The 12980-nt window shown below is 32.8% G+C and overlaps 1 long non-coding RNA gene across 1 annotated transcript; it reads right to left on the minus strand.

The window, feature by feature from the left end:
- Positions 1 to 719: 719 nt before the first annotated feature.
- LOC111398149 lies at positions 720 to 4758 on the minus strand. Its single transcript, XR_002703328.1, has 3 exons — positions 4722 to 4758; positions 2103 to 2106; positions 720 to 742 (listed from the first exon to the last, which is right to left on the minus strand). It is a non-coding gene; the product is annotated as an uncharacterized LOC111398149 (long non-coding RNA).
- Between the last annotated feature and the right edge of the window lie 8222 nt (positions 4759 to 12980).

Consider the following 12980-nt stretch of genomic DNA (forward strand, 5'->3'; position numbering starts at 1 on the left):
ATCCCACAGGCTTTTTTTGAGGTAATTTTACCTTTGTTACTGCTATTCACAACTAGCTCTGCACTTTGTTATTACTAGAGCTCACATTTTGAACTTCATCCTGACTGCTTAAAAATTGAAGCCATCCCCCGTGATATAAAAGGAAGAACCGAAAAATGCCTTTTATGTAGAGCACACACTATTAAAAATATCATCAACATTTTCCATAATATTATATGTTTACTACTTTACATAACCATTCTATTAGCTGATGGAAGATTTGATTTTATTTTTGCCGAGTTCTGTAGTGTATGATTTTATTGTGTTTGAAATCCCTAGTAAAATTAGGCCTCATTATTTTTGTATCCTTGGCTCTAATGCTCCTATGAATGCCAATTTGGAACTTTAGTTTTGATGAAGAGGTACGAAAATGTTACATATAAAGCTGTGATATGCTTCTGACTCATGAATGTACCATCGCAGTTCAAATACTTTTTCAGAGATCTTTTAAGTATGATGTCAAATATCAAGTACCTTATTTTTCCTTATGCAGCAATAGCCATAATGTCAAATATCCCTCATCCTAGCTATTATTTGAAACTTAAATGAATTGAATATACATTTCTGATATGCATTTTTGGACATTGTATTCTCAGACAATTACAATGAACCAAAGATTTTAGTCTCAAATAAATGATCTTTTTTTGTCTACATATACTCAAGATAGATGCTGTACTATTTCAGGCCAGTGCACAACCATTTCCTATACTTGGTGTTGACCTTGTTTTTGGTTGGGGCCACGCAGACAACAGATACCAGACCCACCGATGCACATGTAAGCTAAATCCAACATGCTAGGATACATGGATGGTCCTGAGCAGTCTAAGAGAGGGCGCGGCAGCAGCTTAAAGGCATGGGACGACAACGTTCAAAATTCGACAATACATTTGTAGAACGATTGTACGATAATTACCTATCGTAAAGGATGAACACTATGTAAACTTAGTTTTGTTTGCATGAGAGTAAAATGGAGTGAATTGTTTTGTATTCAATTTTGCATTCAAAATTTCATAGTCTTACAATGTTGACATGGGGGAGTATTTAAAGTAGTACAAGGTAAATTGTGGCCCTCGGAGTCCCTGGCCCCTTGAAATTGCAAGTTGCCTACTTCAATGCCTTGACGATGAGCTTCTAGTGGTTATTGGAGATCTCCACCTTTTTTGTAAGAGCCACCACCTTGCACTAAGACTCGTAAGCCTCCTTCTTCAAGGCCTCAATTTGGGTTAAGGCACACTCCAGCTTTGCAGCATCCTCAGATTGCTTTGCCTTCAGCTTCAGCTTCACCTTCAGCTTTACCTTCTCGACCTCGAACTTTATTTTCTTCATTTTCTCCCCGACTGTAGCCAACTTGTCCACCGAGGACTTATTCCTTGACTGAATGTTAGCTAGCACAACTTGACATTCAAGGACCACTCTAAAGGCCCTGGCTATTTAGCTAACGAGGGTTGTGGTGAGGTCCACCGTGTCACATGTGGCCATGTGTTTGCCATCGATTGATCCAAAATTTGTAAAAGTTCTCAGTGGCGCTTTGGACCTCAGTCGACAACATCTCCAAAACAGTCAGTGCTATTACTTCATCCTGTCCTCTGAGGAACCTCCCCACATTCCCAACGGTCCTCGCAGGAGGGGCTTTCTTAGGAGTTTTGGAGACCTCCACCACTTCCTTTACAGCCTCTTCTTGCTCCGCCTTCCTTACCATTTCAACCTTCACCGCCTTCATAGCAGAATTCATTAGCTTGGGCAGTAGGGGGTCAGCCTTGTTAGAATGGGACATAGCAGTCCTAAACTTCGCAGTGGAAGAGTTGCTGCTATGTGTCAACTTTCTCCTCTTATGGGGGTCTTCAAAGACTTTCCCATTCCTTTTATCCTTCTTGCCTCCGGCAGATGTGTGACTTGCCTCCTCCTCGAAACCCTTATCAATTTGACCGTTACTGAGGTGCTCCACTTTACTATTCACCTCCTTCGCGGACCCGGAGCTAGGCTTTTGAGCCCTATCCCCTACAATAGCAGTGGCCTTCAATATGGAGGCCATATCTCGAGAGGGGTACTCTCTCTTCTTAAACTTATCTGCAAACATCCAGAGAAGTGTTAAAGGTAGGCAAAAATCATAGAAATAAAAGCAAGTATGAAGATCTTCTACCCTTGGAAGCTATTAACCCAAAATCAATAACATAGCGACTCCTGTTAATGAGATGATCGAAGTATCGAAGCTTGAGAAAACAATTGTAGATGTTCTCAATCATGTCCCACTCCGCTCGTGGAGCTCAAAATGGGATCCTGAATCTGTAAAAGGATACAACAGTTAGCATAAGTTGTGAAAACAAGAAGCGAAGAGCACAAGATAAGATACTCACGTGCTTCGTGGTACCAAGTCGGTACTATGCACACTGAGACTTTGTCCCCTTCAACTGTTTGCCATTTATCCCGTACCCAAAACGAAGCCCTTAATGGATGAAGGAAGACCCACCACAAAGGGAGCATGGGACCCCCAAGGTGTTAGATGATACTAGCCATTCGACTCATCTTTCCCTAACACCCGAGGTTGGAAGAGGGTCTTGAAGACATGTAGAGTTATGTCTTCACCCATGCACACCTCCTTCCATAGGAATAACATTCCTACCAACTAGCTCCATCTGTTGGGTAGAACCTAGGTCGGAGCTAGCGTTCCTCAGCACAGCCCTAAAGAAGGGGTACAGAGGAAGACGCATGCCTACCTTAAACAGGTATTCACTTACTGCCACACATTCGAGCCTCGAAAAGCAGGCACGTTTGTGGGCTTTGGGTAATGGGGTATGCAGTATTTTTCCTCAGTTCCGTTAAGTTTTTTCGAAGTCATGGAAGAAGGTATTTTTGCAGCCCTCCAATCACCTTGTAGTCAATAGGCTTCTCATACATCATACAACTCACTATCTAACCCCCTAAGGTGAACCCTCCTCCCCGATTCTAGTGATTGTAACTAAATCCCTAGCAGCCTCAGAATCCATTATAAAGAAATTTATATAGATTGTAGAAAAAAAGAATTTTGAAATGAAGAATACCTAAACTAAAATGACTCTAACGACGGAGAAAAGTCGAAAAACTCGGATTGCTTGGAACACTTAGAGAAAATCTCATGAAAGTAAAAGTTTGAATATGGTGGTGATCCTGCTTTTATATAAGGCCAAAATGGGTCCCAGCCGTTCAATTGAAGCCCATCCAATCTGAGCCATCAATCTCTGGTTAAATCTGAGAATCCAAAAGGTTTTTTTTCCAATTAACGCCTTACATCAATGCATGCTGCACACGCACCATCTAGAGCCATCATCTTCTAGAATTCCAAACTGCAACCATCATTGTGCATTTAATGCAACAGCCGTATGTGCATTCGAATTTGTAATAATTCGGCAACCTTTTCTTGGTAATGTACACCAACATCAAATCATTGACACAGTTATCAGCAACAAATAATCAACAAACGACCGTTGACAGTTCAGCTTTTTCCTGCCCCAGCTTGAAATAACATTCAGCTTCAATGGGCCTCGGCATTTTGTAAATTTTCTTGCCTTAGCTTCAAACAAAAAATTCAGCAATCACACGACATACAGCCTCAGCGGTTCGACAATGACCTGACTCAACCATAAATTAATTTCAGCAACCAAACACAACGAACTTCGGCAACTCAAAATTTCCTACTCCAGCGCACAGTTAAAAGCAATAACAATGAATTTCAGGTATTCCTCATAACGAAGCAATGTCAATTTTAAACTCCAACTATGATATATACATCTATACTGGACTTGAGGGACTATTATTAGGAGTCCAAAATTCTCAAAATGCAGAAGGAACTAAAAAAACTCTACTCAAATATCGAAGTCCACATATAACATAAATGACTATACTTAGACTTGGGGGACTATTGTTACGTCTCATCACACATGGCTCTACATGGCCGACCCACTGTAGTCCTTGGCCAACCTGACCCAAAACATATGGCGGCCGAGGCCCTTAGGCCTATGGAAGGCAGCTCCAATTAATACCACAACTGAAGCTCGGTACCTTGAAGTCCGAAGTACATTGGCCGAGGTGGTTCACTCCGAGGCCCATGAATCGAAGCTGTGATTTCCAAAGCACCTTCTCTATCACTTCTTCCAAGAGATCCATTCTTTCACAAGTATCTTGTCAAATGATTGATGGGACGTCTATCATAGAGTTTAAGTTTCAAGTTTTGTCAAACAAAATGACAATTCTGTCACTTAATAAATGTAAAGTGGGCTACCAAGTCAAAAGTGATGCCTAGGATTAGATATATGGATCAAGGAGATGAGGCCACGTGTGGTCCCATTCGAGGGCCACAATTTACCTGGTACTACTATAAATACTTCCCCATGTCACCATTGTAAGGCTAATGAAATTTTGAATGCAACATTGAATACAAAAAAATTCACACCATTTTACTCTCTTGTAAAAACAACTAAGTTTACACAGTGTCCATCCTTTACAATTGGTATTTATCGTACAATCGCTTTACAAATTTATCGTCGAATTCCAAACGTTGTCATTCGGTATCTTTAAGCTGCTCCCACACCCTCTCTTAGTCTACTTTGGATCGTCCGTGTGTCCTAGTGTGTTGGATTTGACCTACGTGTGCGCGGGTGAGTCCGATATCTGTTGTCCACTTGACCTCAATCGGAAATGAGGTCAACACTTGGTCTATTGATCAGCGCTATGGCAACTAGCCATTAATCTTTGCCTTTGTAATAGAGCTGACATTGAATATGTAGTAGAAGAGTAGGAACGAATCCAGGATTGGATCTAAGACTGAGCTAAAAAATTTCAGACCAAGCTAATACGCGAAAAAAGAAATTTGCATATAAAAAAATGATTTTTTTTATAAATAATAAAAAAAACCAAAAATACCCTTAAAAAAACTTCTTGGGCTTGAGTGGGGGGACTATAGCCTAGCCCATTCCCCCTAAATCCGTCCCTGAAGAAGGGCAAACAAGCTAGTCCGAATCCAATGAAGAAACTGTAGCTTCCGACAAATTTATTACGATTCCTCACTATTCATAATACGATGCAGTACATCATATGTAAAAATGTTGTCGACGACTTTTTCTTTTTCTGTTCAATTCTATTTCTTCTCCCATAGTAGCATAACTTATATAAATATCTCAATTTTCAACATATTAGATACTTGAATCTCTTCTAAGGTTTTATAATTTGTTATATCTAAATACTCATTAAGAGTATATGCCTCTTTAATGAGACCATCTTTGCTAATTACTCCATTTCGTTTGAAGATTTTTTTTTGTCTCAAAATCAAACATCGTCACGCTTCAGGGGTGATATAGATATATCAAATATAATGCTAATAAATTGTCCTCCTAGGACATCAATTCTTGTTGGAGAATTTAAAGTTGGTGTATGAGGTATTGTTGATTTCTTTGATCAGTAAACGTTTTTCTATTGAGCTTCCTTCATTCCTTTTATCGAACATAATGATGCAAATAGGGCTATCCATCAATGAGGTAGATCAGTAGCTATTCTTCCAATACGAAAAATAACTATGCACCATTCGCATATCGATGGCAACTTTGTATTATGTTCCATAAAGATTTAAATAAGTATGTAATTGTTCATTATTTCCAGTTTCTTAATTCTTCCCCTTAATGCTAAGAGAATTGTCCAATTAAAATTGGCAATCATTTTTTCACTGTTATAAAATATTGCCCATTTGAGATAGTTGTTCAAACGACATACTTATTCTCAGCATTCTTTATTTTCTATCTCAGTGCATTATGGTGTTTAATTTTTACATATTCAGCATTATCATAATATTTAGATTTTAAAATTAGGATCTGACCATAAGCTGATTATAGTATAGAGAATTATAATTTTGGTATGATGTGTAATAGAATTGCCTAAATAAAAATATGAAATACAATGTTCTCAATTGAATTAATTGGAAACGTTTAACAAATAATAGTGTTAAACCATTTATTAACATCCCAACTCACACTTGTCAAAATGTTGAGATTTACACCCGCTAACATTAACAAGATATAGTCTTGATTATATAATCTAAAAATTATGTTCATAATTTAGAATTTGAACGGTAATTTCACAAACTTCAAGTTGCGAACACCATGCAATCATCTAGTAAATGTATCAAATCTATTAGTTAAATAATGTTTAGATGATCAACTAGTGGGTGACGGGGCCCATATATCACCCTAGTTCATTATTAGAAATATAAGGATTTCAATCCCTATTTTAGTTAGTGATGTTTAATAATCAATTGTCGACAAAGATAACAAATGATATATATGAATTCATTCGATCGACAAATCTTTGGGTTCTTCATTAAATATCTATTAAATTTTTTTAATTTCACATTACGATTGATTCAGTGATGGTCCAACTGATCATACCATATAATAAAATCAAATTGAACTTCTGGTTCAATATAAGATACAATTCAATTATTTAATTTCGAATAATATGATTAAAAATTATATAATCATACACAATTCAAGTATTCAAACTAATCAATATTCTCAAGACATTAGTTATATGTTTTCCTTCAAGGCATGAATTCAAAATGATACATTGTTCGAAACATGTGCCACTTTAAAAGCACGTTGTATTTTATTATTGTTCATTCAAAAGTAATATATCAATATTCTTCAGAAATGCTGAAAATTATAGTTCAAGCTCTATAGGAGCAATCAAATATTATTATAATAAATTATACAAGAATATACTCTTTAGTAGTAAAAATATAATTTTTGTTAGATTGCATGTAATTATACTTTTCGAGAGTAAGTAAAATCTAACAAGAATATTAATGAAAGTTATAATGTTCTATTTCGAGATTAGATTATACTTTACTATTGTTTCTTCCAGAAAAACAAATCAATATTTTTCTAAAATATGGAGAAATTTAATGTTATGCTCTTCAAGAGCAGTAACATATTATTGTTTACAATAATAAATTATGTAAGTATTTACTCTTTAAAAGTAAAAATGTAATTTTATGTTAAATCTTATATTATTATACTCTTTGAGAGCAATAAAATCTAACCAGAAGATCAATATTTAAATACGCATGCAGAAGAATGGACACATAAATAAATAGAGTAATTTAATTCATGATTTTACTTTTACCAATCAATATACTTCGGGAATATTGAAATTTGTTTTCCACCTTTGGCTGCTATGTCAGCATTTTCCATCTTTTTCTTGAATTTGAATTCTCACCATATTGGTGAGAATTTGTTTTCTGAGTTACTATAGCCATTTATTTATTTATTTATTTATTTTTTACTTATTATTATTATTATTATTATTATTATTATTATTATTATTATTATTATTTTGCAATGAAAACAAATTCTAAAAATTATTGTAAAAAATTCTATTTCTTTAATTGACAATTTTCATGTAAAATAAAGTCAAACGAATACCAAAAGATAGGTGATTTTTTTTTTGATAATGAAAATAAATTTTATCCCCAATATCAGTAAATTCTATCTTTTTAATAATAATTTTCATATAAAACAAAGTCAAACGAATGCCAAAAAATACTTTCATTTCAACATTTTTCACGTAAAAAATTATACCAATCAAACACAATAATTTACAATTCTTAGAAAAATAATTTTTAGGAAATTCAATTCCCTGAAATTTGTTTTCTTTTCACCCAAATTCCATCTTTTCACCCAATTTTTTTTCCCTTTTGGATTCATTAAGAAAATAGATTTATTTATTTATTTTTATTTTTTGAGTTCTATCCTATTAATTGATAATAAAACTATCTAGTTTTAAAGAGTTCAAGTTGGGGAGAGTATAAAATACACAAAAATCTTATGAAAACTAAGGCCCTAAACTAAAATAATGAACCTTTAAATACCTATTCTAACTAATTTTTATTCATCCAATTGAATATTTCCTAAAAAATATTGCAACCAATTGAATTCTTAAATCTAGACGATTGCTTATTCATAGGCTATTATGAGTTTGAGACAAGACGCTATGGTAAAATTGGCAGACACACTGCTCCTAGGAAGCATTGCTAGAGCATCTCCATTCGAGTGCGAGTGGCGGCATGTCATCTTCTAAAAAAACTAAAGTACAATGATCCACAAGAATTAAAAAAAAAAAAAAAGATCCCCTCGTAGCGAGTATTTTCGGAAAATACTCAATTTTTTAAAAATGGGTCTATATTTCGTATATATTATGAGACAAAATGTACACTATTCATCTATATCTATCCACGTCCACTTAAAAGAATGAGGATTTAGTGTTGTATTTGCTTTCAATTTTTTCTAATTGTGGATCTGCATAAATGGGCGCCATCTTTAATCATGAAATCTTCTCTCTCAAAATTTGACTCTAATGTACATATGTTCCAATCCTGTTTTACCCTTAATATCATTATTGATGGAAAATATTGTGATGTTATTGAACCGAGCTAGGCGTACCGGCCTAGCTCCTACAATTCCCTTACAGGGGTCTCACATAGGATGGGGTCAGGGTTTTTTTCCTTCATTTTTTATTGCAGTGGGACCTGCATGGGAACGACCTATGTCAGGGTCTGTAAGCTTTTCCGATATTATTATATAAGAGGTATTTTTGACAAATTTATTGGTGATTTCCAAGGTAATAATGTTGTCTGTCAAACCATTGTTATCAAACAAAAAGGCAATATGGATTTTTCTCTTGCCATTGACGAACTTACGTATTCTCTTCTTCCCATTTCATAGTCTCGTAAAAGGAAAAAAAAATGAGAAACCCATTTGTCCTAATCCTTACTTCGTTCCCTCATGACTGATGATAAGGAAAATAGCTTGATTTGCATTACGATTATATTCGACTTGCTTAGGAACTTTAGGCCAACGTTAGAGAATGAAGTTGAGCTCGTTTTGGATTCTGTTTGCAAAATACACCAGAATTTTCAGGCAACTGTTAATTGCATTTTCGAGAGTGTCGATCCTAAAAACTGACGAAATTGGAATCTTACAAAAACTCTGAGCTTCTATTGTGTATTATTGTTCAGAGAATTACACTTCTACTGTTACCTTTTCGATTTTCTATTCATGTTTTTATTGACTTTTCCATGTGTGTTCAATAGGTTAAGGAATTTTAACTTGAATTCTTTCGATATCTTTTTTTTTGGTTCAAAAATCCCATGTGTGCTTGATTAAAATGGCGCTTTGTTATATCTCTGCAAAGCATAAATGTATTCATATTACAAATCTTACTAGAACTGCTCGTTTCTTATCCAAAGCTTGTGATTTGGTTTTTGATGCAACAAATTAGGGAAAACGATTCTTAATTGTTGGTACAAAAAATAAAGCAACTGATTCAATAGCGTTGGCTGAGATAAAGGCATGGTGTCATTATGCTAAATAAAATGTGATAGAAATGTTGTAGTTATTGTTGAAGTGCATATTATCTCATGTAAAATAGAGAATAATAAATAAATGTGCCCTTTTACATTTTTATTACATCTCTTTTTCATTTTTCTTTAGGAGGAGAAAAGTGTTAATGATGAAGAAAATTGTGAGTGATAACTTCGGGTTACAAAACATTTATATACAATGATCAACAACCACTAGAGCCTCATTAAAATCTCAATTTGAGAGAATGTTGTATCGAGGATCACATTCATCAGTACCAAAACATGACCTACTCGATGGTTGAGATTGAGTTTGTCGACATCAATCTTCCTGAAAAGATCGACTTAATTAGGACAATTGCAATATAATTTGATCTGCAATTCTAAATCGATAATATTTCGACAAGTATACATCTCTCCTAACAAATTTTGTAATCTAGTGGAATTGTCTATTCCGATAGCCAACATGATAACTCCACCAAAAACTGATTGTTTGAAAAAGGTTTCATCAAAATCACAACTATCTGAAAAGAATCTCACTCTCAAACCAAAAGTAGAGTAAAAGAGAGACGATTAAGAAAAAAGAATAATTTGATTAGACACATAAAAAAGTTAAAACTAAGAAACTAATGCAGTAGTCATATTAAGAAATAGAGACCTGAAGAAAGGAAGAGAAAAAAAATGAAACATCATTAATAGAAAATTTTGAATGCCGTAAAAATTTTGTTGAAATGTGAAAGAAATTACAAGTATAAAACAAATATAGTGTAAAAAGAAAAGACTACATAAGAAATGAAGTTAAGAATAAAAAAATAATAGGGAAGAAAAAAAGTGCATAAAAAAAAGAAAAAAAGAATTGAATTAACAAAATGAAAATTATACAAATAACCTACCTTATCAATATTCTAAAAAAATGAAATTAGAAATTAACAAATAAGAATTGAACACAAAAGGAAATATATAGAAGATATGATTGTACATTACTTGACAATATGAATAATAGAAATCGGACTTTATATGTAGTGTGATTGAAGCTAACAATGAACCTGAGAGGATGAACAAAAGAAGGAAAGGAATAAAATCTTAAAAAAAGTCAAATAGGTAAAGAGAAAAAGAAAGCTAAATAAAAGAAATCAAAAACTTCTACAGAAAAACATGAACAAATCAACTAAAGAAAAAAATGTATTTAGAAACCCTTACCCAATAGAGACCTCAACACTACAATCTTCAATTCCACGAGCTAAATAATATAATCAAGCATTATACACATAAGTAGCAAAATAAAAAATAAAAATTGATCAAACATGTTTAGGTAATTGTAAAACATTTAAATGTAAAATGAAAACTATAAACTACCAACTACAAAGAGAATGATGCGAGATACAAAACTATTGAATGTTCAACATTTCAAGAGTATGCATTTAACTTTCCTTTTCAACAAATAATTACAACTTTATTGCACAAATGTTTGAGTAAGATAAAATATAAAGAAGAATTAATCTTAATTAACACAATACAAACATTATAGAATATTAGTTCTTCCACTCTTAATGCCTAGTGCTAGAATTTATCTGTGTTAACTTACTATATGCTTCGAAAAATACACGTTTTATACAAGAACACATTATTTCCATATTAGATGACACATATTCTATCTCAATTATTTTTTACACTTTCAATCTACTAAATAACTCCAAGGGAGAAAACATTGCATGTGACAATGGTGTGGAACAATAAATTTTATTTTTTTTATTTTTTATTTTTTATTTTTTTACTCCCTTGAAATAAAGGTACTACCATATTTTGCATCAAACTGGATCCATTGATTTAACATTCTGGATGGTCTCTGTAGATTAATTCACATAAATTAACTCAAGTTAAAAAAAAAAAATAGAAATAAATTTTTTTACCACACGCTCTAATATGGTAAAAACTTTTTCATAACACACAGAACTAATATTGTTTGGGAACCAAATTTATTACTTTAATTCTTCCACACTGCATCAATAAAGCACAAAACTATAAAGAAACTTCCCGGAAAAAAAAAATCAGGTCAGAAGATGTTAATAATCTAAACACCCATTAAGCTGGTGAAATGTTGAAGAGCTACACTTACAGTTATGTTTTCTTACAATGCAAGCATTTGCAGATTCGGCAAACCCAATAGATCAAATGGCACTCTCTTAAGAAATTCAGTTTAGTGAAATAATTAGTGATATAAAGCGTAAAAGTTCACTGGAATAGACACTATTATTACTAAAATTCAAAACTGCAAGTTGGTTGAAATTCTCAATGTTCGCTATAATAGACCCCGAGACTTGTTTCCACTTTAGACTCTATCAAGTAAAATTTCTCACGAGCATCAATTCATAAGGAAATGCTCCCATTAAGTGATTGCCTCTAAAATAAGACTCTAAACCAATGTGAAATTACTAGAAATGAAAGGAATAAAACTTGAGCAGTTATTTACACCAAGGGATAGAGAATTCAATTTTTTTAACTTAGCAAAAACCCCAAGGAAATCGCTTGTGAATAAATAAGCCTCAAGATCAATAGCTTGTAAATTAATAGACTGTAAATTAATATATTTCTTTATAAGAATTGAAACATTACTCATTTCCAATTGGGATTTCAAACTGTCAGTAAGCAGCAAAGTAACTAATTTCCTTTCTGCACTTTTCTCTTGTTGTGGCTGACTAAAAGCAATCTATGTAAACCTTGAAATATAGATGATGTATTCTCCATTTCAATATACACATGTACTTGCTCCTGTACATATAATTTAAGAAAACCTATTTTTGAGATTTCCAAATTTGTTGAAAGGTTGATTGATGGATGAGAACATAACTCATCCTCTTTAGTTGCAATATTAACATTTTCTGTTTCATAATTATTAATGTATATTTTTCTTGTCATATATTAAACTTGTTTTCATATTTGTAGGATTGATGTGTCACCAAATAAAAATTCGTGATTATATTTATAAGACAACTAACACATTTGAAGAAGAGTGAATTATAAAAATATTCATATTTCAAAAACGTTCCATTGAGATCTACCACAAATAAGAATGACCATGTTAAAATTTTAAAACTAATTTTGTATTATAAGAAAATAATATATAATTTCAGAATTAATCAATAATTTTCTTATAAAATTTTAACTATTAGACTAATAAGTTAATTTTTTGATATTTTTAGGAAAATAATTTTCAAGCTACATTAAAGACACAATCGAAAAATTCTTTTCGATAAAAATAAAAATAATCTACCCTTACTCAACAATTTCACATTATATACATTATTTCATAAAAAAATTTATTCATTACATATTTAATTTTTCCTTTTAAGAATATCAAATTACTTGAACTACTTCGAAAGATAGTATTAATATTTCAAAAATATTATACACATGAGACGTGCATTCAAATACGTTTGTGATTACTTTGTGATGTAAGTTACCACTGTTAGGGCTACAATTTGTTTAATTAAATCAAATATGTTTTTTGATTACTTCGTGGTATAAGTTAACACTGTTAGGGTCTACTTCCATTTGTAGGGTA

Source organism: Olea europaea, chromosome 8, assembly GCF_002742605.1.
Source record: "Olea europaea var. sylvestris chromosome 8, O_europaea_v1, whole genome shotgun sequence".
In the NCBI taxonomy this organism is placed as follows: domain Eukaryota; kingdom Viridiplantae; phylum Streptophyta; class Magnoliopsida; order Lamiales; family Oleaceae; genus Olea; species Olea europaea.